The sequence below is a fragment of the Chiloscyllium plagiosum genome, unplaced genomic scaffold (assembly GCF_037043375.1).
Source record: "Chiloscyllium plagiosum isolate Xiang-an unplaced genomic scaffold, Cpla_swu_hap1 HiC_scaffold_13, whole genome shotgun sequence".
Lineage (NCBI taxonomy): Eukaryota > Metazoa > Chordata > Chondrichthyes > Orectolobiformes > Hemiscylliidae > Chiloscyllium > Chiloscyllium plagiosum.
In genome coordinates, this window is record NW_028270151.1 from 68046178 (window position 1) to 68069145 (window position 22968).

The following is a 22968-nucleotide window of genomic DNA, read 5'->3' on the forward strand; positions in this document are numbered from 1 at the left end:
CATTCCCCATCACCCTCTCCCATTCCCCATCATCCTCTCCCATTCCTCCCCATTCCCCATCACCCTCTCCCATTCCCCATCACCCTCTCCCATTCCTCCCCATTCCCCATCACCCTCTCCCATTCCCCATCACCCTCTCCCATTCCTCCCCATTCCCCATCACCCTCTCCCATTCCCCATCACCCTCTCCCATTCCTCCCCTTTCCCCATCACCCTCTCCCATTCCTCCCCTTTCCCCATCACCCTCTCCCATTCCCCATCACCCTCTCCCATTCCTCCCCATTCCCCATCACCCTCACCCATTCCTCCCCATTCCCCATCACCCTCTCCCATTCCCCATCACCCTCTCCCATTCCTCCTCTGTCCCATTCCTTCACAATCCCACGTTGTGGTTTTTCGGTGTTGGTTTGGGGGTGGGTGTTGATGGTGGTGGTGACGTGTGTACGTGCTGACGTCTTTGCCGGACGTTGACGTACTGACGCAGCGCGGCAGGGCCGCCCGGTCTGTGAGTGAGAAGGAATCGGCGGTGGAGGAGGAGCAGCGGCGGGAGAGGCAGCGGGGCCGCGCGAATAGCACCGCCAGAGAGGCCGCACGGACAGCGGGCACGCCGGCGGCGGGTGACGAGGCCCACGGACGGGAGCGGAGCGTGAGTCACCCATTGCCTACGGGCCGCGCTGTAAGTAAATCTCCCTGCCTCCGCCATCCCCCCTCACTGGGGGCCCGGGCTTCTCGCTGCGGCCTAGTCGCCGGCCGCTGGGTGGCTTTAGGGGGCGGAGGGGAGGGGAGGGGAGGGGTGGGGTGTGGGAGTTGTCCTCTCCCATCTGCCACCGAGCCGCTCCGCGCCTCGCCTGTGGTTCAGTTGTTGATTGGGCGCCATGCCGTCTGGTTCTCGCCTCTGCCGGTTGGTGCTGGTGGGAGGGGACTCCCCACCCTCCCCCGGTCTGGGGCTAACATACCCCCCCCCCCCCCCATTCCCCTTACTTCCCTAACCCCCTCCTCCCGGCGCCTGGAGCTGGGCTGCTCATCCCTTGTCCGGCATTGCACCTGTCTCATTCCGGCTGCTTCATTGTCGCGCAAAGCGTGGCGCGGTCTGACATTCCTTCACTGAGTAATGTAAAGGGGGAGCCTCTCCACAGCAGACACACACTGTCTCTCTTTCTCTCACACACACAACTAAATGATAATCAGGCAGTCCAACGCTTAAAGGACGGTGCAACAGAAGGTATCGCCTCCCCTCAAAATAACTGCAGCAAGAGAGGCATTTCTCTTCCCTTCAACACGGCCAGCGTAAAATCATATTGTTTGCACTCTGCAGGTGCTTCCACGGCATTGGAGATAACCTCAGTGTTCAGATAGTGTGCAGTGATCCTTTTATTGTGGGTTACGATTGACCTCAGGAGTTGCTATGTTTTTGTTGTTTCACTTGGCAGATAGGAAATGTAGTGGTGCTAAATTCAGAAACGCCAGTTCAAAATTTGCAGAGTTTTGGTTAACTAGGAGCTACAGTTTTATATTTGACTTCTGTGGTTCTCAGTTTTGGTTACTGTAGGATTTGAGAGATAATAGATTAACTCCAAATCATGTATGTGAGTAACTAATATCAACTACTAAATTAGCTTACAGCCATACTTTAGTATTTTGTATTCTAGGCAACTGTATCAATTTTTTTCATTTTCTGTGCTTTGTTAGAAATGTAGAGTTGGATTGATTTTGGTTCAAAGATTTAATGAGGGGATAGCTTGTAACTTTGCTAAATACTACTTTCTGAAATAGGAAAAGGTTTTCCTTCAGATTCTGCTCGAATTATGAAAAGTAATACACACATGAATACTTTGAAGCTGGAACTTTCCTTTGTAAATTTATTTAAGTTAAAAATTTATTTGGAATTTTTTTGCAAAATGTAACCACCTGCATCTGACTTGTATCTTTTGAGTGACCAGAAAATTGTGGACATCTGTTTCTGCCATTACTCAATTTGCAGGAGAGTTTTGAAGTTTTGTTTGAGCTGGAACTTTAGTCTTTCTAAGATTGTGTTTCCTATGTTTAGATTGTGATGTTTACATTGTAGAATTTAGATTTGCAAGAATGGCAAATGTTAGACGAGTGCTAAACCTGTCTTTGGATTTTAATGTTGACAAATGATAACATGGTTGCCAAATGAAACACAGTTCCTTTATTTGGTAACTGCAAGGGCTTGCATTGACCTGTGTGTTGCAGAATATTTGTGCTGCTGTTTCAAGAGTATATTTTCTTCCCCAAAACCTCTACCCAGGGTGTATATGCAACCTGTTTAAGGCTTGTGTAATTTTTCTGGTTTGAGGTTCTTGAAGATCAGACTTATTTTTTGAAAATAATCCTGATGTCCATTTAATGGCTTGTGAGGGCAAATTCTGGGTATTACCTATTGTGCCACTTTGTGGTATAATGTGAATGTACTGTATTGATATATTGTATAACTCATCAATGAACGAAAAGGCCAACTTGATTAACAAGTTACAAATTATTGACTTCAATTTCATTGTAGTGATAAGTGTTGACAAAGTTGCTGTCACAGATTTATTTAACTGCAGCATAATTTAAATATGAGGTCTATATCCATCGCTTAGTTATATATCTGGTATCTTTTGATATTTGTATCAGACTTTTCTTGATATGTTTGTTTTCTATTACATCAATGTACAAATAAAACTAAATGTCCTTGTGACCAGCACCTACATTTTTCAGAATGAATGATGACAAGGTCATTTATAAATCTCTGCAGTGATAAAAACAGCAACAATTGGAGTTGAAGAAATTTTGCACACTTGTGATCCTAAATAACTACTTGTTTGATTTTTGAGTTGCAGTTCAGCACTTGCAAAATAAATTAATGTTTCTGCAATGGCACCTTCCTGTTTACTGGAGATTTATCCATCTTACATGTATGTTGTAAAAGCTGTGAATTTGCCTCTGTCCACAATGCCTCATTTATTTTCCACAATGTTTGGTCCTTCATACCAGTGGCAAGATCTATTCATTTGAATAGCTTTAGATTGAGCTGTCAGGATTGCAGAGACGTTTTTGGTAATGGCTACATGGAAAGGCGAGTTTGACACTTGAGTATAAAAAGTTGTGAGGCTCAATTTTTCATCTATGCTTTGGTTATTTGAATTATTTGATTAATGCATTTATTGTATTTTATTAACATCCCTATTTCATACTGGAAGGTATTCTGAAAATTTTCATACTGCCAAAAAATACTACTAAAAATCTGGTAATCTTGCATTTCTGATGAAGCTGTTGTCTTTGTGAATTTTTTGGGGGAAAAGTAAGTTGATTGAAAAAAAGCAAAGCATAAACCTAGAGCAAGCAGAAATTTTATCATTTAGCTTGTTGGCACTATAGCTGCATTATTTGGAATTTTTTTCAGTTCATCATTTCCTGGACTCTAACTGGTCTCAAGTGTTCATGCTGCATGATCTAAATGATCAGAAATGCAAATCATAGGTTGCTGATGGAGGAAGATAATTAGTGTTAATTCCAAACTGGCTTTTTACTCGTTTTTCAGTTTGTGAGCTTTGAGTGGAATTTTCCAACTGTTGAGAGTTGGGGTGCAGAACTACATTCTTCACTTCCAGAAGTTATGCTACTAATTTAGTATGCATATACTCTAATGAAAGTAACCAAATATAGAAAGTGATTAACTCATCTCTTGCTACTTTGCAATTGTAGTTAACGTTTTAAGTAAGATAAGAGTTGAAAGTTTTGTTTGTTGCCAGGAAATTCAATCTCAGAATAAGTTGAAACCTATAAAGACACCTTAGAAACTCTTCTTACATCCATTCACAGGATGAGGGCAATGTTTATTGCCCATCCCTAATTAAACAGAGGGCTGTTAAGAATTAACCATGTCGCTGTGGATCTGGAGTCACACATGGGCAGGGGGGGGGGGTGGCGGTGCTATGAGTGGCTGTGAGACTGTAAAGGGCTATAAGTCTGTGAGAGGGTGGGTGTGGAGTGTATGGTATGCATGTATGAGAGAGGGTCTGCATGAGTGTATGGGTCTGTAGGAGTATGTCTGTCTGTGTGTATAGTGCAGTGGGGTCACCTGTTGTGTGACATGAACCCAAGGCCCTAGTTGAGACCATTCCCATGGGTACTGAACTTGGCTATCAGCCTTTGCTTGTCTACTTTGCGTTGTTGCCTGTCTCAGTCTGCCTTGGAGGATGGTCACTCAAAGGTCAGAGGCAGAATGACCCGAACAGCTGAAGTGTTCTCTGACTGGGAGGGAACTCTCCTACCTGATTGTTGGTCTCCATGCATCCATTGCCGTAGTCTCTGGTCGGTTTCACCAATGTACCATGCTCAGGGCATCCTTGCTTGCAGCGTGTGAGAGAGACCATGTTGGCTGAGTCACATGAGTGCCTGCCATGTACATGGTGGGAACTGTCTCCACGTGTAATGGTGGTATGTGTCGACACTGAAATGTCTTGCATTATCTACCGTGACAAGGTTGTATGGTGTTGTCCTGAAAGCTGGGCAGTTTGCTGCGAACAGTGATCTGTTTGAAGTTTGATTCTGGATGTAGGTTTGCTCGTTTCCAGACGTTTCGTCACCCTACTAGGTACCATCTTCAGTGGGTCTCCAGGCGAAGTCTGGCTAGCGGGGTGGTTAAGGGATGGTTTGTATTGAAGGCATTTAGGTAATACCTGTTTTCTTAGGCATTCGTGCAGTAAGTACAGCTGTTCATGGGTGGCACTCTGCTGAATGGCATTCGTTTCCCATTTTTCGGGCCATTTTTAGTGTATTGCACCAATAGGTCTTAGTGAGATTTGAGTTGATTTGTAGCTCAGATGGAGGTTCTGGATGTAGGTTTGCTCGTTGAGCTGGAAGGTTCATTTCCAGACGTTTTGTCGCCCTACTAGGTAACATGTTCAGTGGGCCTCCAGGTGAAGTTTGATTGTTTAAAGGCAAGAAGGTGTGGGGAAGGCCTTGGCAAGGTGCTCGTCCTCATTAATAATGTGTTGCAGGCTGTGAAGAACATGGCAGAGTTTTCCAGCTCCTGAGAAGTATTGGACAATGAAGGGTACCCTGTTGTTTGCAGCTCATGTCCCTCTCCGGATGAGATCATATTGGTTTCTCACTATATCTGTCAAGGTATAGTGTGTTTTAGCTTTGGTCAAAATTTTACCACCCAAAATTGTGGAACCATTATGTGATTAAAATTGTTGAACTAGTAAATGTTGACGTGTTTTGTTTTTGACATTTTTCCAATCTATTTTTAGCTTCCTTCTTCCACTCTGGAAATGTACACTTCTAGCTGAGATACAGTTACTCAAGCAAGTGCCACCTTCTACCATACTTGTGTGACCATAAACTCTGTCAGTTTGTAGTCATCTAGATACTTGGCTGAGTATTTGGGAGATGACGAATGAGAGTTACAAACTGGCTGTCTGCTGTCCTCACACTGACTGTATCCATCTCCATGTATAGTAGTGGAGCACTTGGCCAACTTGATGTCAATTGGTAATTCAGGAACTCAACTTTGAGTTCAAATAGTGCTACTCAGATATACCTCCCGAATGCTGCTAGAATTCTTGAGATCAGTGAAAGGTTTCTTTTGCCGTCAGTTTTGAATGCCATTAAGTCCAAAACTTTATTTTTGTCTTGTTATTGTAGTTCCTTTATTTTGGTGAGATCTGGACTTGCAATTGGGAAGCAGCTGTTCAAATCATCAGTGGCAGCTGGGGTTATTTCAGTTAAATAAAATCTGGAATTTAAAGAAAACTAGTCTTGTATCAGTAATAGTGAACATAGGCCTTCCAGATCATTATTGTCCCTTTGTGGATCTCATCTATCTTTTGACTCCAGACCCACCACAATGCAGTTGACTTTTTAACTATGTTTACACATTCAAAAAGGTGGCAGTCAAAGGCAGTTAAGGATAGCCAATAAATACAAATCTTGGTAATGAACTCACATACGGGAAATAATCACCTGAAGTTGCTGCAAATTTTTGAGAAATGGTTGAAAATGTGTTGTACTGAGGTAAGATGTATGACTACTGGATTACAATACCAAGTGCTAATTAAACAATTACTTTATCTTGACAATTGCTTCATTTAATTAGATTAGAATGGCTAACGCTGCAGGTTGATTGTGTCACATAGAGTTTTGATCACAGTTAAATGCTGTAAGTGATCAGGAAAGATACATTTCTTTCGTATCATAATTTACCATCCTCTAAGACCATTGGGACGAAGCACCTTGTGGTAATTTTGGTAGAATTGGCAGCAGGTGTACAGAGTAAGATATTATGAACAGATATTTCTGATCTTCTGTTTTAGATTTGATACTTAGTTAGGCCATGTAATCTTTGTATTGACTATGCTGAGTCACATTTTCGGCATGTTGAGTGAACTGAATTGAACGAACATTGCAGATAACAAGAGGAGGCTGAGTAGGATTGCCCACTTGCACTTTTGGCTGAAAATATTTCACCTTGACTTTTTAAATTTCTTTTCCATATGCCGTGTTTCATCAGCTATATTCAGATTCAAACCCACATCCCCAGAACATTAGCCTGGAATTCTGAGCTACCGGTCCAGTGAAGTTACTACCATGCCCCAGCTTACCCATTTGTGATGACCTCACATTTGTTGAAGGTGAAGATTCTTGAGGATTTTCCTTTAATTGACCTCAACTGTTCGTGATTGGACTGGCTACTGGTCTTTTTTTTCCCCTCTAATCATATGCCTGCTGCTTAACCATGTTGACGGTGATCCTGTGCTCTAGATGATGCAATGTTGTAAAGAATGTCTGGCACTGCTCCTGTTTGAGGTTTTCTATTTTTAAAAAAGTGATATTCCAGTTTAATAGAGATGATGGCTATACTAACTTCAAGATATGGAGGTATACGTTTCTATTATTCACGAGTCTGTGTCTTGTGAATGCGTTGATGTGTGCTTGTAATAGTTTGTTGCATAATGGAGAACTCCTTCATTATGAAGACTTCCTTTCCAGGACAAGTTGGCCGTGGTTGTTCTTAACAGTACTGTTGCAGACACACATCTGTGACCAGTTGAAGATGAAGTCGAGTAGGCAATATCCTCCTGTTGGTACTAGCTGTTTGGAATTTGACATGTTTAACTGTTTAGTCTTTCAGGACATAGCTGGCTTGATCAGTTGTGGCATCAACAAATTTTGGGTATTGAAGTCCCCAGACCTGAGTACATTTTGTTCCCTTCTTTCATTGTTTGCTCCAAGTCATTGGTATTCAGAGAGAGTATTCTTTTTCATTGTTTGACCTGGATCACATGACTGAAGCCTGATGTCAAATGCTGACGATGCTCAGAGCAATGCCACTTTGGTGAATCTGTTGGGAAGAGAGCATATATCTGTTGAACATTGGAATTTTGGTTGACATTTATGCCTGGAGTATGTTTTCTCAACTTAAGGCAGCAGGCCTGAATGCTGAAGGGAAGCTAATTTAGTTGGGTTGCGATTACCTCCGTTTATTCTGATATGTTTGGCTTATTGGCAACAAGCTGTCCACTATAAGGTGACAGCAGAGTAGGGCTCCTGTGCCCAGGGCTTGTCTGTTCCACATTTTTCTTTTCTCACTTATTTTCCTTTTTACTTACCTTGTGTGAAGAACTCTGGTGCAGTGACAGCATTGGCAGCAGTGAGATGAGCCCAGTGTGGAGTTGTGGTGGAGAAATTGGATGTGAGTTTGCGTTTCCTGCGATTTCTACATCAATGAGGAGGTCCCAGCCCCGACTCATGGCTGCTGTGGCAGAGTCGAGTTTGGGTTCCCTGTGGTGTCTGCATCCAGCGCAGACTCATGGAGGCAGCAGCAGAGGTGAGCTTGGGCCCAGTATGAAATCCAGCGGTATCGGTGCTGGCAATGTTGGTGAGATAGTTGAGATGGGCTCTTGTTGGCGGTGGCAGAGTTGTGTTTGGGTTGATGCAGAACCTGATGTTGGTGTTGGCTGCATTGGCGAAGTTCAGTGAGGACCTGAGTGGAGACGAGATGGCGACTCTTATTTTGGTGTCATGGTGTGGGGACTCATGGTTGGCTGCTTCAGACCCATGGCTGAACACTTAACGAAAAGGACTGTTAAGTTGAACTTCATTTCTTTATTTTTCTGTCTTTTATATTTTGTTTTGATTTATTTTTCTGTGTTTTAAGATGGTGCTGTAGGGTGGATGTGACAATAAACAAATCAATGTAATCAAAAATGTTGCATGTAGTGGTTTACTATAACTGTGATTCTGTCATAAAGGTGGATGGATTCATGTGGATAAGGTAAAGGTGACTGGTTCCCTTTCCTGAAGCAAATTATTGAGGCACTTGTGTATTTTTTAACAATTGTCTGTAAGCTATTCATGGTTGCTTCCTGGTCCACAAATTACTAGATTGTCATTGTATTCAGCACTGTTTGCAGTCTTAAAAGGTACTCTGCCAAAGTGACACAACTCTCACTGTATAATTGTTTTGTAAGAACATAACATGGTCAAACTGGTTTTATAAAAAAAATTAATTAACCAAAGAATAAGTCTGGGAAAGGTGCGCTTACTCCTTCTCCCATGTTTGATTTAACATTGCCAAGTCATTTGAATTAACCCTTAAATTTTCAGTCTTGCAAATTTGATTCCATGTCCCCTTATACCTTCTGATTGAAAATTGCATTTTTTTAGTATATACGTTTTGAATAAGAGTTCAACGTTTGGATACTGGTTCTGTAACAGGTTAAGATTATGGAAAATAAAACCCATTATAAAAATAACTAAAACAGGATTGTGTTATAGTCATTGCCATAATATTGAAGCAAGCAAGCCAGTTAAAAAATTTGCTGAAAGTATTGGTGTACTTCTTGAAAACACATCATGGCTAGCAACAGACTTTTTCTGGCTTTTTACTTTAACTAGTGGATTAGCACAGCTTTTTACTCTTTATTTATTTTTAAAGCCAAGAGTGTTGCTATCAAGGTCAGCAGTTGTTGATTATCTTCGTGGTCGTTTTGAAATTGGTGGTCAGCTGTTGATTTGTGTGTTGCAAGTACTCCCACAATGCTATTAGCTGGAATTTTCAGTTCAATGAAGAATATTTCCAAGTCAGGATGTTTTGTGACTTGGAGGGAAACAGAGGTAGTGTGTTAACATGTACCTTTTGCTCTTGTTGTTCGAAGTGATGGAGGGTTAGGTTTTGAGAAGTTTTGTCCAGAAGTCTTGGTAAGTTATGATAGTGTATCTTTTAGACAGTTCCCACCCTTTAGTCATGCTGTACTGAAGGTGAAAAACAAACTTGCATTTCAATGTTGTCTTTTATGAATATTTAAATTAACGATGAAGTGGTGATCAAGTAGATGATTCTGTCCTGGATGGTGTCAAGCTTCTTGATTTTGTTTTTGGGAGTTATGTACAGGTTAGCACTGAGGAAGTGGGTGCTGTGGGAATGTCATCATTGAGGGAGAGGGCACTGTCAGAGGGTCAACAAGCGGATAGCGTTCCCTTGCACCGACTTATACCTTGTTGGATGGTGGGCAAAAAAACTTTTAAATTGAAAAGATGAGTAACTCCCCATTGAATTCCCACCCATGACCTGTTCTTTTTGCTATAATAGTGGTGTGGCTGGTTGCTAGTAAATGGTGCCCCTCCTCCCCAAATATTGAGTGATTTGGCTATAAAGGTTAAGAGGAAATGTTCAGCTTATCTACTGTTAACACTGGTTATTGCTTGGCAATTGTATGGAACCGATATGATTTGTTAGTTGTCCAAGCATGGATTCTTTTGCTACATGAGCATTTGAACATTTGTTGATTTGAGGAATGGCAAGTAGCACTGAACACTGAATTTATTAGAAGACATCTCTGCTTTGGACCTTGTAATGTAGAGAAGGTAAATCAAGTTGTGGTGATTTAACCGAGGTGACTACCCTAGTTTCTCCTCGTGCTGAGTTGAGTGCCTCCAGTAACTACTTCATAAGGCCTTAAGATGTAGGAGCAGAAATCAGACCATTCAGCCCATTGAGTCTGCTAAGTTTTTTTTTGTCAATTTAGGAGATTGTCAAGAGAGTTTTCCTCCAAATGCTGTAAATTTCATAGTCATAGAGATGTATAGCATGGAAACAGACCCTTCGGTCTAACTCGTCCATGCCGACCAGATATCCCAATCTAGTCCCACCTGCCAGCACCCGGCCAATATCCCTGCAAAATCTTCCTATTCGTAGACCCATCCAGATGCCTCTTAAATGTTGCAGTTGTACCAGCCTCCACCACTTCCTCTGGCAGCTCATTCCATACACGTACCACCCCCGTAGGTCTCTTTTATATCTTTCCCCTCTCAACCTAAACCTATGCCCTCTAGTTCTGGACTCCCTGACCCCAGGGAAAAGACTTTGCCTATTTACCTGCTCCATGCCCCTCATACGTTTGTAAACCTCTGAGTTCACCCCTCAGCCTCTGACGCTCCAGGGAAAACAGCCTAGCCTGTTCAGCCTCTCCCTGTAGCTCAGATCCTCCAACCCTGGCAACATCCTTGTAAATCTTTTCTGAACCCTTTCAAGTTTCACATCTTTCCGATAGGAAGGAGACCAGAATTGCAAGCAATATTCCAACAGTGGCTTAACCAATGGGCTCCTTAATCTTGTGCTCTGCCTTGCATATGAAGGCACTGGACTGATACTTTCATTTGTCTCTCACCTGTCCTTCAGGCTTACCTGACCTTTAGGCTTTTCTGTTTGACCATGTATTGGTCAAGGTTGTATGTGGTAAAATCCAAATCTCAGCATTGCCATACAGATTTAGTGCATATGTGCTGGTTGACACACTCAACAGTATTTACTGTAGCTTTTCTGATGGGAATTGGCATTAGGAGGAGTGATAGGCTAGTGGTATCATCACTGGTGTGTTAATCTAGTGATCCAGGCAATGATCTGGGGATCGGGTTTGAATTCCACTATATAGCAGATGGTGGAATTTGAATTCAATAAAAATCTGGAATTAAAATGACCATGAGACCATTGTCAATTGTCAGAAAAATCCATCTGGTTCACTAATGCCCTTTAGGGAAGGATACGGCCATCTTTACCTGGTATGGACTACGTGTGACTTCAGACCAGTAGCAGTGTGGTTGACTCTTAACTGTCCTCTGGGATGGACAATAAATGCTGGCATAGCCAGCAATGCTGTCATCCCACGAATAAAACAAACGTTCTGTTTGTGGACAGAATATACTTGAGCGATTGTCCAATTCCTGATTAAGGGCTTTTGCCCGAAACGTCGATTTTGCTGAAGCTCCTCGGATGCTGCCTGAACTGCTGTGCTCTTCCAGCACCATTGATCCAGAATCTGGTTTCCAGCATCTGCAGTCATTGTTTTTACCATCTGATGGGTAGAGTCCAGTGAAGAACTTGGCTAGAGATCTAGCCCATTCTGGAACACAGATTTTCTGTTGGTATGATGGAGCTCACATCCTTTACTATATCCACGTGTTCAGCTGTTTGTATAAAACACAAACTGAATCAAATTGGCTGAAGTCTGGCTTCTGTGATGTTGAGACTCTAAATGAGATCAAGATGGATCATCCTCGTTTGGGAATGTAAACAACATCAGTACAGGAGTTGTGATTGAAGAGGATCTTTCTTCTGAGTGATTTCATTTTGCTGTACCTCATTGGCTTTTAGGCACTCAATCTGAAAATTACTAAATTTGCAATTTGCCATTTAAAATGAAAACCCATTATGCTCAGTACATCAGTTTCTTGTAATGGGCAGGTAAGGTACTTAAATACAAATCCATAGATGTATCAATGTGCTTTCTGAAGAAAAGGTGTCGTAAGTGAGTTTGAATCATATAGGTTTGTCAGCAAATCTTTCTTGTAGAGCATTTTCAGCCCACTGATTTCCCTTTGTGAATATTAAAAAAAGTAAAGAAATTGAGAAGGAAGTTCTGGGAGGAAGCATTTTTAACCAGTAATTCCTTTTATGCCTTGTGTAATTTGTTGCATGCTGAAAATAAGCCCCTAATCTTCAAGAGTAATTGTATATTGCACCTAGTCAGTGTAGTTGTGAAGGTGTAACTGTTCTATTAAAAGTCCATGGTTAAACTAATAGAAAATTGCTTCTTTCCAAATGGCTCAAACAGCTGAGGAGCAATTTTGTTTTTCCTTTCACTGCCTGATCAGTGATTGGGATTTTGTTCTGAGGTACATCTCTAATACTGTAATACTTTGCCTAAGTACTATTGATTTGTGCACCTAAGTAACAGGAGTTCACTAGATAGCTCTAGTAACAAGTCTGTTTGTTTCCATGCACAATAAGCACATCCTTGCTTCCCACTAAATACTGGATTTTTTTATCCAGTGGTTCAAGTGCAGCCCGGAGGTGGGTAGGTATAATCTTCTGCTGAACTGGCAGTGGGGATGCTCTTGAGATTCAGTATCTTCTGTTTGTTTCTATGTATAATTTAGTAAAAGATTTGTTGTGACAATGATCTGGAACCAGACTGAATGCTCTATTGTCCACACACACTCCCACAATACAGTCTGTGGTCGAATGTTGGAACAAAATACCAAGTTATATTAAATATTCTTAATTTTTAACTAATTGAACTAATTTTCAAAGGTTACTATTGAAGTTATTATAAACATGTCACCTTCAGAAGGTCCAGATGTGTGTTTCAGGTGGGCGGAGAAAAGGCAGACTGTTTATTGACCCAAAACTGGAAAGTAGATTTAAGCAACAGAAATTTAACAGTTTAACCTGGCAAACAGGAAACTGAGGAAAAACTCTGAATAGTTTAGTACACTTTCTGGTGCTGTTTTACCACAGAAGTACATGTTTTTCTGGATATTACAAAGTAGGTATTATTTCTACATGATACAGTTTGTTCTTGTTTTCTACATTTGTTTCAAAAGATTAAATACATGACACTTGCAATTTGCTGCTCAAATAATTTTGGTATGAATAGTTGATATAGTGCATTCCAAAAGTAGTTGTATGCCCACGGCAAAGCCTATTCTAAGCTTCAGGCCTCAATATAATTGTTAGTAATTGCAGCCTAAACTTTGACTGAGTAAGCATCCAAATCACGGTTTGGTTTCTGTCTAAGCAAGCCTTTTGATTATACGGCTCCATGTATATCTATAATGTCAGTTTTCAGGCTGTGAAATTGATCACATTCAATGAGAAGCTGAACAGTTACATAGCCTCTCTTATTGTTAACACAGTGCAGGTGTTAAATTTCTCCTAATTTCACTGGAAAAGTAATATTTGAATATGACTTGGTGTCTCCCTTTTGATTTTCAAGTTCTTCTCCCCTATGGTTTGTATACTTTGTGTTATAGAGATGTACAACACGGAAACGGACCCTTCAGTCAAAATTACCCATTCCAACCAGATATCCCAATGTAATCCAGTCCCATTTGCCAGCACTTGGCCATATCCCTCTTAATCCTTCCTATTCATATACCCATCCAGAGGCCTTTTAAATGTTGTAATTGTGCCAACCTCCATCACTTCCTCTGGCACCATACACGCACCACTCTCTGCGTGGAAATGTTGCCCCATAGGTCTCTTTAAAATTTCCCCCCCTCACCTAAACCTATGCCATCTAGTTCTGAACTCCCCCACCCCAGGGTAAAGACTTTGTCTATATATCCTATCCATGTCCCTCATGATTTTATAAACCTCTGAGGTCACCCCTCAGCCTCCGACGCTCCTGGGAAAACAGCCCCAGCCTATTCAGCCTCTCCCTGTAGCTCAGATCCTCCAACCTTGGCAATACCCTTGTAAATCTTTTCTGAACCCTTTCAGGTTTCACAACATCTTTCTGATAGGGGGACAAGAATTGCGCACAATATTCCAAAAGTAGCCTAACCAATGTCCTGTACAGCTGCAGCATGACCTCCCAACTCCTACATTCATTGCTCTGTCCAATAAAGGAAAGTGTATCAAACGCCACCTTCGCAGGCCAGTGGCCCACTGATCAAGATCCCGTTCTGCTCTGAGGTGACCTTCACTGTCCACTGCCCCTCCAAATTTGGTGTCATCTGTGAACTTACTAACTATACCTCCTTTGTTCACATCCAAATCATTTATATAAATGACGAAAAGCAGTGGACCCAGCACACATCCTTGTGGCACACCACTGGTCGCAAGGTTCCAGTCTGAAAAGCACCCCTCCACCATCACCCTGTGTCTTTTATCTTTGAGCTAGTTCTCCCTGTATTCTGTAAGTTTGAATCTTGCTAACCAGTATACTGTGAGGAACCTTGTTGAACGCCTTACTGAAGTCCATATAGATCACATCTATCGCTCTGCCCTCATCAACCCTCTTTGTTACTTCTTCGAAATACTCAATCAACTGGAGGGCATAGGTTTAGAGTGAGGGGCAACTTTTTCACGCCCAGCATCGATGCCAGGCTCACTGGTTTATAGTTCCCTGGCTTTTCCTTACCACCTTTCTTAAATAGTGGCACTATGTTAGCCAACCTCCAGTCTTCTGACACCTCAGCTGTGATCATCGATGATACAAATATCTCAGCAAAGGGCCTAGCAATCACTTCATTAGCTTTCCACAGAGTTCGAGGGTACGTCTGATCAGGTCCTATGGATTTATCCACTTTTGTGTTTAGGCATCCGGCACCACAACCGCTGTAATATGGGTATTTTTAAAGATGTCACCATCCATTTCCTCACATTCTATATCTTCCATGTGCTTCTCCACAGTACACACTGATGTAAAATTCTTGTTTAGTATCTTTCACCCATCTGCTGTGGTTCCACACTTAAACTGCCTTGCTGATCTTTGAGGGGCCCTATTCTCTCCCAATTACCCTTTTCTCCTTAATATCTTGATAAAACCCCTTTTGGATTCTTGTTAACCCTAATCGCTAAAGCTATCTTGTCCCCTTTTTGCCCTCCTGATTTGCCCTCTGTATACTTAAGAGGGAAGGGAAACATTTTTGAGACTGTCCAGAAAAGCAGGGGAGTGGAATTAATTGGTTAGCTCTTTTAAGCTGCCAGCATGGGTGTTAGTGGGTATATGGCCACCTGTGCTTGAGATTCTGTAATGCGGTATTCCTTCAGGTGGGTCTTTGCTGTACATACCCAAAGCTTTAATTTTATATGTGCAAAACCTGTCATACAAGGTTGAATACATAATCATTATAAATCCAATTTACTCAATAAATCCAATAGAATGACTACTATTGAATCCTCCGTGTTAAAGAAAGAATAACACTGTCAAACTACATGGGTTTCAATATAATTCGTGAAGCAAATTTATTAAATGTGAAAAAAAGAAAGGAAACAGGTTTTGACTAGATCATCTTTAACTTTTAGATTTTATGTTCACAAAATAATAAAAGCCTAATCGCTTCTAAAACTGCCGTATTGTATAGGTCTTTATAAATCCATCAACAGTACAAAAGGTTATAAGTATCAGTTACTATCTGGCATGGAACAGTTAATCAATTCTGCTAGAGATACTGCAGGGCATGCAGTCATGTGAGACCAATTAGTAGAGGTTCAAGTTTGTCAGTTTTTAATCAAAAGGTGAAGACCAACTTTTTTAGTTAGTAGAATAAAAGGCATGTTGTCCAGTCTTTGGCCACTGATATGTCATTTATTGCGATATTAAGTAGTGGAAGAGCAGACATTGCTTCTAACTTAGTGTCTTTGGCCTCCTTAATACTGTTTTTGGCTATACACCCCATTCCCTGACAACCAGCACCATCTCTGTCATTGACAACCATTTGAAGCTGAAGCAGACCATTTCCTTGGAAACCACCCATTACCATGACTGCTTTTTTGCACATCTTAATGTTATCCATTTTGGCTGTGATGTCTGCATATGTACTTAGGACTATGTCAACTACTTTGTGTAAGCTTGACTATTCAAATGTTCTCCTGATTGTGCACCTTCCACCCTAGATCACCTTGAATTCATCCAAAATCTTGTCTTAACTCACTGCAAGTCATGTTCACTCATCAGTGACCACCAGCAGTTCCAGATTCAGAGACAGCACAATTTTAAAATTCCTTCTGGATGCTTTGAAATCCCTAAATAGCTTTTGCCTCTCCCCATCTCTAACTTCATTCGGTTCTACAACCATCTGAGGTCTCTGCACTCCTCCAACTCTGGTTTCTTAAGTCTTTATTTGGCTGCAAAGACCCAAAGTTTGAATTCACTCCTGAGACCTCTTTGTGTCTCTAACATGCTTTCCTCCTTAAAAAAATCTTTTTTCAAACATTTGCTCGTATGCTCTGATAACTACTCGTGTGGCTCAGCATAAAACTATTTTGTAATGTTTCTGTGTCGCATTACTAAGCAAATGTACTTCGGCAGAAAGAAAATAAAAAGCACAATATTTTAAATGGGGGAAATGTTTGCGGAAAGTCGCAACATAGAGGGTCGTCATGCGTGAATCAAAAAACTAACGTCCAAATTCAATGGGTAATAGGGAAGACAAATGGAATGTTCGCTGTTATTTCAAAGGGGCAATGTATAAAAACGTGCAGGCCTTGCTAAAATTATACAAAGTATTCCAGCTGTGAACTGACTAAATGTGTGAACAGTTTTCTCTTTTCGAAGGAAAGAAATGTTGGTATTGGCGACAGTCCAGAGAACATTTGATCACTTGATTTTCTTAGGGGTTGAGTAGATTAGATTGATCTTGCTGAAGCATGTAAGATTCTTAGGGTCTTAACAGGGTAGATGCAGGGAGATTGTTTCCCCTTGTGGGAGAGTCTAGGACTAGAAGATGTAATCTCTTTAAGAGATCAGTAAGACAATTTGAGGAATTTCTTCTTTGAGGAATTTTCTACATGGGGCTATAGTAGCTGAGTCATTAAGAATGTTCAAAGCTGAAATGGTCAGATTTTAATCAGTAAGGGAATAGAAGGTTATGGGGAAATGACAAGAAAGCGGAGTTGAGCGTTATTGGAACATGAATGGCTGAACAAACCCAATGGACTCAATGGCGTACTTCTCCGCCCATGTCTTGTAGGTTTATGCTGCCTTCCCACCTTCACTGTAACCCTGTCCAGTTGTATAGCTTGGGATTGTGTGCTTGTCTGCTCTTCATTATTGAGTGCTGTAAATCCAGACTCTTCGTGACGATGATATGGATGTCTATTGTGAAATGTTAAATTTAAGTCTTCAAGAATAAAGTATTTTAATGAAAATTTTGTGCATATAAGAAAATATAATTATAAACATCATAGTTAATATCTTTGGGAAAGTGCTCGTAAAATACTTTTACACTGGTTTCTTAAACATATGCTTTGTGATTTTACTAAGTTGTCTATTGGTGCTCTTTAAGGCAATTTTGTTGGTGTGCAATGTGGAGTGTCTTGGAATTTAGTTAATCTTGAGCTGCAAAGTGTTGGGTGTGTATTTGCTGTCTGTTTGCTAAATTATGTGTTTCTGTAGCTGCTTTATCAGTTGGAGTTACAAAGCTCTGGCTGGATACAGCTCCACAGATAATTCTTAGTAGAATAACTTAGCTGTATTCCCACATGTGATAACTCAATTGCAGAATTTGTTCAGACATGTAATTATGTTCACATTGAACTTCTGTGAATTAAAAACTTAAGAATTTATTGGGGAGGTCTGGTCAAACAATACTAATTTTTGGATTGCTATATTATATATACACAGCTGAGAGTGGAAGAAGATTGTAAGCAGTATATCTTGGTTCGCAAGTAGATACTAATTCTGCAACACTAGATATGCACTTGCAGCAATTGGAATATATTTTGCTGTCTGTTAATGCAACCAATGTTCTGAAGTGTGTAGTCAGATAAAAATGATCATTGAGTGAAAGGAGGATGTATTAACAGGGATGATTGAAAACCTGGTCACAGAAATGGGCTGTAAGTATGGTTTTAAGTAAGAGGCAAATAATTCTGTGGAGAGAATGACAGAATTTTGGAGACTAGATAGCTGTAGGCAGAACTATTAATGGGAAGGTGATGAAGTAGTGGTATAGAGGAACCTTGATTATCAGAATATCAATTGTCCAAATATGTGATTATCCGTAAGAGATCTCAAGGCCCCGATAGAAACATTACATCAAACAGCTGTTTCAACCTGGATCTTTTGTTTACAATGATTAGAAACTATCTCGGCGCACCAAAATGCTGCCAAGAACGGTCCTGGACATCGATGGGAGCCCAGTCACCTTTTCCAAATGACTGACCACCTGCCCTCTCTCCTTCTCCCCACAATTGCCCTGATGTTCTACATAAGGATGAACCCTAAACCCCCCCCCCCCCCCCCCCCCGACCCCCTTCCCCAGATATTTTCTCGAACATTGTCCTGTACAGGGCAGAGGTGGAACTTTCAAAAAGTTGCAGTAAAAAGTTGTGTGTGTCTGTGTGTGCGCGCACACAATTTGGAGACTTATCCCACAAAGGTAGCATCAGTCTTACTGTTGGTGTACAGTCTGGCTGCCTCGAGGGTGTGGGGGGGCTGACGATTAACCGAATAATCAATTATCCGAACAATATAGTGCCCACCCGTCTTGTTCGGAAAATCGAGGTTCCTCCTGTATTATCGCTGAGTTATTACTCTAGATGTTCAGGGAACCAGCCATGGCAGATGGTGGAATTTGAATTCAGTTAAAAAGGAATCTGGAGTCTCATGACAACTACGAATCTATTGTTGACTGTCAGAAAAACCCATCTGGTTCACAAATGTCCTTTAGGGAAGGAAAGTCTATCCTTAGATGGTCTGGCTGACCTGTGGCCCTAGACACTCAGCAATGTAGTTGACTCTTAACTGCCTTCTGGGTAATTAGGGATGGGCACTAAATGCTGCCTAGCCAATGACTCCCTCGTCCTGTGAATGAATAAAGAAAAAGGAAATGAGGTGTCCAAGAGGTCTCTTTCCTAGGATAGATTTTAGAGACATTGGTCAAACCACAAATGAATCAAGATATGGTAATTAGTTTTATCTTGGAGGTATTGGAGAAGGGAAACTGATATCTTTTACCCTGACCCTAATGATCTCTAACTGTGGAACTTTTGATGAGCAAATGTTTACAGAAAATGGTGAATTGGTAGGAAATCACTGGGATAGTTGCATTTGAAGTTGATAAAGGCAGGAATGAAGATCTCATCAGATGTATGGGGTGTTATTACGGAGATGGAATTAGATTGTTTTTGTAATGGAAAGGATGTGGGATTAAAAGCTCAGCTCTAGATCAGATAAAGCACAGATGTTGGAAATGATCTTAGAAACAGTGGCCAAGGAAAGGCATAGGGATACAATCTGGATGAAGAGTGTACATTTTGTACGAGACCCAAAAGCAATAATTATGGTCTATGTAATGTTTTAGAGTGGTCTGGTGCATCCTGGATCTGATATCAGATGAATAGTCTGACAATACAGACAACACACTCTGGTGGAATGATAGAGCTGGGTATCAAATATGCTGTATTTGGCTGATATCACCAACGTCCTGCTGTAGATGAGCTCAATAAGGATAGATGCATGGGACTTCAGAAGTAATGGTACAAGGTGATAGAAGTACTGTTGCTGAAAGTGAAGTGGCTATCAGATAGACAAAGATGGAACCAAGCCACATTTCGAAGTCAATATATTTAGGATGTGAATTAGCTTGCAAGGTAGAATGATCAGTATACTTTCAAAGAGATGTTTTTCAAAGTATGCAGAAACAGCACCTGAGAAGAAGTAACCGTTAACAATGTCAGCTAATGTGAGGACCCAGAGGAGAAAATAGACAAGAGTAGTGGTATTATTGTTGGAGCAATCCAAGTTTCGAACATGTTTTTAAAAACCTCTCCGCTATTTAATGTCCACCCTATAGACCAGAAATTATGAAATCTCAGTATTGCGGAACTGTTATGATCTTGAGCCTGATGCTCAACTCCAGCTCTGCTTAGTGCAAGCTGATAAACAGAATCTCATTCTACTGTTGGAGACCGTGCAGCCTTCAGGAATCTAGATAAGAGTTCATTAACTTGAACAACACCTTCCATGCCTTGTACCCACTCCGACACCCCAGGCCCTGTCATCATGTGGTCTGCTTTCAGCACTGCCAACCAATTTTGACCACCTTATGGTCCCCATTTGTAGCTTTGCTTTTCTTCCTTGCTTATTATTCATCCCTTTATCTGTCCAATTATCTTTTTCTCCTTCTGGATTTCATCTCTACCTATCGCTTACTCCTTGATGCTATCCTTCCCACCACTCCAACATATATACCCCTTTTTTCCTAGCTACTCCTAGAGTGAAAGAGAGGTTATTGGACTCAATACATTAACTCTGCTTATTCTCCACAGATACTGCCAGATCTGCTGAGTTTAAACTGCAATTTATGTTTTTGTTTGATTTTCAGCATTTACTGTTCTTGTTTTACTTCATTTGGGTTTTTAGATATCTGATGGGTTGAGCTACATGAAAGAAATGGATTGGTGTACTTGCTGTTAAAAATCTATTAACTGATGTTCACATGATAGTGATATTTATTGTCCCTTGAAAGGGAGAATTACGTTGCATCTGAATAATTTTCACATGTTTGAAATCGTAAAGGATTTGGGGCGAGTGGTTTTGTTTCGAAGGCCTGAATCTAAAGGTAGTTAGTTATGATTGTTCAAGTTCCTTAAAAGTAGTCTATTAATTGATCCAAATGAAAGAAGTTTCTTTTGCGTGCTGTACATTTCATTCTTAATGGTTCCCTGTATATTGCAGTATTTTGAAATTCACCAAGGCACTTTAGACAGTACACTTCAAACCCATGAATAGTACCATCCAAAAGGGCAATAAACTCATGGGAAGACCACCATTTTCAAATTCCCCTCTAAGCCACTCATCATCCTGATTTAGAAATGGTTTACCATTCCTTTGTTGCTGGGTCAAAATCATGGAACTCCCTCCCTGACAGCACTGCCTGTGCACGAAATGTTCTGCAGTGGCTCAGGAGGAAGTTGACTACCACATTCTCAAGGGTGACTAAGAATGGGTAAAAATGCTGACCCAGCAGCACCAACCACATCCCATGTGATTCAATCTGTTGTCAATTTTGTCTTGCATGCAGTGTTTAATAACTGAAGATTTTGAGATTTTTGTGAGAAATCAATTGCATTTGAATGCTGTTATAATTTGGGGAGATCAATATGAATGAAAGCACAACAAAACAAAGTTACTTTATTATAGTAATTATTATATTTATGTAATGGACTATTATTAAAAAAAACCTTAGTAAAACTGGCAGAAAGCCCCTTTGTAGAGGACTTGTCTGATTTTTAAAATTTGTTCAAGAACTACTGAGTTCTTTGGGTCTACTTGGGTTCTTGGGAAGGGAGTTTCAGAATTTTGAATCAGTAACAATGAAGGGATAGTAGTTATGTTTCCAAGTTTAGCTAGTGTGTGGCTTGGAGGAGATCTTGCAGGTGGTAGTGTTTCCATGCATTTGCTGCCCTTGTTCTTTGGGTAGAAGAGTTCACAGGTTTTTAAGGTGCTGTTGAAGGAGCCTAGGTGAGTTACTGCAGTGTATCTTATAGATGGTACACATTGCTGTTACCGTGTTGGTTGTAAAGGAAGTGCATATCCCGCCCCTTGAGCTATCCTGACCCCACGGCTGTATTAATTGCATTCAGTATCTTACCTGTTTTTATGAAAATTTAAAGTATTTGACTTATGTAGTACCCCTAAAATGGAGACTAGAGGTTCCTTGGTAGCTCCTACAATCTACTGAGAAGCTTTGCTACTCACTATTCTGGGGAAGGTCATCACCCGAATTTTCGCTAGGCGCCTTCTCTCAGTCTCTGAGGAAATGCTTCACAAAAGCAAATGTGGCTTCTGACCAAACCGTGGAACTATGGACATGATTTTCACTACTCAGCAACTTCATGGCATTCACTAATTTGACCAAGGTATGTTACTCAGACAGGAAGTGATGTAGAAGACTGGTTGTCCAATAAAACTAATCAGCATCCTCCACGATGACGTCAGTGACAGTCCTCAGTACCGGTAATGCAACAGAATCGTTTGAGTTCAAGATGTGTTAAGCAGGGATGTGGACACTGCAAAGGATGTTCCTCACTTGTGGAACTTCACTATTTGGAAATAATGTCATCTCTCTCTTAAAAGAACCTACAGGCATCACTTACAGCCTTCATGGGAGCATACCAAAGAGTTGGTCTTGGCCTCTACTTTGACTGAAATCCTTTATCAACCCATCCCCCATCAGGTTCTAGTTCACTCCACTATTATGATCAACTAAACATGGAACATTTCCCTTACCTAGGAAGCTACCTCTCATCTAATGGTGACATCGATGCAGAGACTTAGCATTCATTCACTCTGCATGCTCTGCCTTTGCACATCTCAGGATTTGACTTTTTTACTGGACTATTGGTGTTGATATCAAAATCCTTGCACATAAGGCAGTAATACTTTCAATTCTTCTGTGTGGCTTCAAAACCTGGACTATGTGCAGGTGTCACGTCAAGACTCTTGACGTGACAGATCAATGCTGTTTGAGATGGATTTTGCCATCAGCTGGGAGAATGGGCGTACTAACAGTGTCCTGAAGCAGCTTAAAGTGCTAACGTTGAGGCTGTGGTCCTCTAAAATCAACTTTGCTAGGCTGACAATGTGGTTAATGCATAAAAACATCCTATTCAGAAGAAACTGAATTGAAGAAGACTCCATGAAGAGACAGGGGCAGCACAGTGGCACAACGGCTAACACTGCTGCCTCACCATGTCAGGGACCTAATTTTGATTCCAGCCTTGGGTGACTGTGTGGAGCTTACATGTTATCCCTGTGTCATTGTGGGATTCCTCGGTCTGCTCTGGTATCCCCCCACAGTGCAAAAGTATCCATGTTAGATGGCTTGGCCATGCTAAATTGTCCCGTAGGGTTTGGGAATGTGCAGGGTAAGTGGATTAGCCATGGACGTTGTAGGGATAGGGTGGACAGTGGGGTGCTCGTCAGAGAGTCAGTATAGACT

General features: G+C 41.2%; 1 protein-coding gene across 3 annotated transcripts in view; it reads left to right on the forward strand.

Moving 5' to 3' along the window:
- Positions 1-518: 518 nt before the first annotated feature.
- cab39 (calcium binding protein 39) overlaps positions 519-22968 on the forward strand; it is a 65944-nt gene continuing 43494 nt past the window's right edge. Inside the window, exon 1 of one of the 3 annotated variants that reach the window (XM_087993705.1) lies at positions 519-646. The gene's annotated coding sequence lies outside the window, so the exon portion shown is untranslated. Of the gene's footprint in view, positions 681-22968 lie in introns of all 3 variants that reach the window. The other 2 variants (XM_087993703.1, XM_087993704.1) reach the window with 2 other exon arrangements.